This window comes from Arvicanthis niloticus, chromosome 2, assembly GCF_011762505.2.
Source record: "Arvicanthis niloticus isolate mArvNil1 chromosome 2, mArvNil1.pat.X, whole genome shotgun sequence".
Lineage (NCBI taxonomy): Eukaryota > Metazoa > Chordata > Mammalia > Rodentia > Muridae > Arvicanthis > Arvicanthis niloticus.
In genome coordinates this window covers 7,731,048-7,733,065 of record NC_047659.1, presented here as the reverse complement: position 1 = coordinate 7,733,065, position 2,018 = coordinate 7,731,048, and the positions used below count along the sequence as shown (strand labels likewise).

The 2,018-nt window shown below is 51.8% G+C and overlaps 1 long non-coding RNA gene across 1 annotated transcript; it reads right to left on the bottom strand.

The window, feature by feature from the left end:
* LOC143441254 (uncharacterized) lies at positions 1–1,751 on the bottom strand. Its single transcript, XR_013108480.1, has 3 exons — positions 1,066–1,751; positions 409–620; positions 1–235 (listed from the first exon to the last, which is right to left on the bottom strand). It is a non-coding gene; the product is annotated as an uncharacterized LOC143441254 (long non-coding RNA).
* Between the last annotated feature and the right edge of the window lie 267 nt (positions 1,752–2,018).

Genomic DNA, 2,018 nt, shown 5'->3' with positions numbered 1-2,018 from the left:
GTAGAGAGAGTGGTTATTTCAGCAAGTACTCTTGATAAAGAGATGGTGTCCACACACTAAGCCCAAATTCTCATGGAAATGTTAATTGACAAGTAAAGCCCCCCAAAACTCCGCATCGGACCCAACCGGGCACTGACTGTGTCGAATGACACGGAGGGTCCTCCGTTGTGGTTTTAAATGGTAGATCTCATTGAAGACTTGTCATTGGCTCTGTTTCATGGAAAGTCCAGTAGGCCTTGGTTAGAAACACAAAGAAAACAGAAAGTTCTAGAAGCTTAATATCCTGGCATGGCTCCAGGCATTACAAACTCCTACCTTGAAGGCTCCCGTCCCTGAGGCAGGGACACAGAAAGGGAGTAAACACCACTAAGGACATGTAAGGGACTTGGTGGGCCTCAGTCTTCCTACCTGGAGCATATTGTGAAAGACAAGTGGGGGCCTGTGCCTGAGCATGTGGGGCCAGTATGAGCCTCATCTCCGACATCCTCTTCCTCCTCGTGGGAAGCTGACTGGATTCACAAGACAGGCGAAGAAACTAAGTCATGTCCTGGCTCCTCCCCATAGTGATTGCAACATTGAGTGGCCGGTCGGTGTAAGGAATTGCTGTGCGTGAGCAGACACTGTAAGATAAACGAGTGAGACATTCCTAGTGCCCCCACTAAATCCCTTCGAGAGGAAAGGAGCCCCAAAGAAGAGATCCCCCAAACCCACTGAAGCTGAAGGCTGGGGCATGTGTGTGGCCACTGGTGTGTCAACCCTGGCCTCTAAATCATAGCCACCGTCATGGAAGCTGAACTTGGCTGACCCAGAGACACCTTGGCCTAACCTGGAGCTCCTGGTGCCCATCCCATCAGGCTGGTCTCTCCTGTATCTCCACAGATGTCCTTTCATCCCCCAGTGGTCCTAGCAGGGACTCAACTTCTCCTGCTCTCTGCCCCAGACGCAAGCTCTAGCCAGGCTGTCTAATGAACCAACACACTCCCTCCGAGTCCTCCCTAGTCTCCTCCTCCATCTCATCCTGTGTCTAACATCTCCTCTTGGGCCCCAGCCTCCATGTGCTCTTACCAGCCTCCTTCTACTCTCTCCAGCCTCCACCACTTCTTCACTAGCCTCAGCTTCCAGAAGATAGCCCTGTTGCTCTGGCCTGTACATTCTTCTGTGCCTCCGCTGACATTTGTAATGAAGACTTCTTCCAGGGAGGCTTCCTGGGGGAGGTGGTTGCCAACCCAAGGCAAACGGACCTTAGCCAGGCTGCCGTCTCAGCACCTGCTTACACACAGAAACAAGAGCACCTCAAGGGCAGGATGGCTGGATGTGAAGGAACAGGGTCAAGCTTGTAGAGAAGCGTCCAGGCCAGACCTGCCAGGACCGATGACAGCAACGAGAAGATGGGCCACTTAGACTCACAAAGATGAGGAGCAGTGACTTCCTGCTCAGGTCACTGAGGGGGTTCTTGTGACAACGCTGACCAACCTTCGAGCTAAAGAGAGCTTTAAAAGTTGAAATATTGAGCTTGGTGGTGGTTGTGCACACTTTTAATCTCAGCACTCCAGAGGCAGAGGCAGGAGGATCTCTGTGAATTCAAGGCCAGCCTGGTCGTCTACAGAGGCTAGTTCCAAGTCAGTCAGGATTATACAGAAACCCTCTCTCAGACCAAAAACATTAAAAAATGAAAAATAAAAATCCAAATGCCTGCAATCTCAGAACTCATGAGGCTGAGGCAGGAGGATTGCAAATTCAAGGCCAGCCTGAGGTATGTTGGGAGACCTAGCTCAAAAGGAGGCGGGGTGGGGTGGGGGTTGGGGGGTGGTGTCAGAGGCTAGAGAACAGCTCAGTCAGCTACAGCGCTTTCCACTGCAAGCATGAGGGCCTACGTCAAACCCCACGATCCATGGTTCTTGTTTTGTTTTTTAAAAAGAGTCAGGCTCAGTGGCACACACGCTATAACCTCAGCACTGGGAAGCAGATGGATCCCTGGGTTCACTGGCTAGCATAGTCCACAGGCCCCAGGTTCCAGG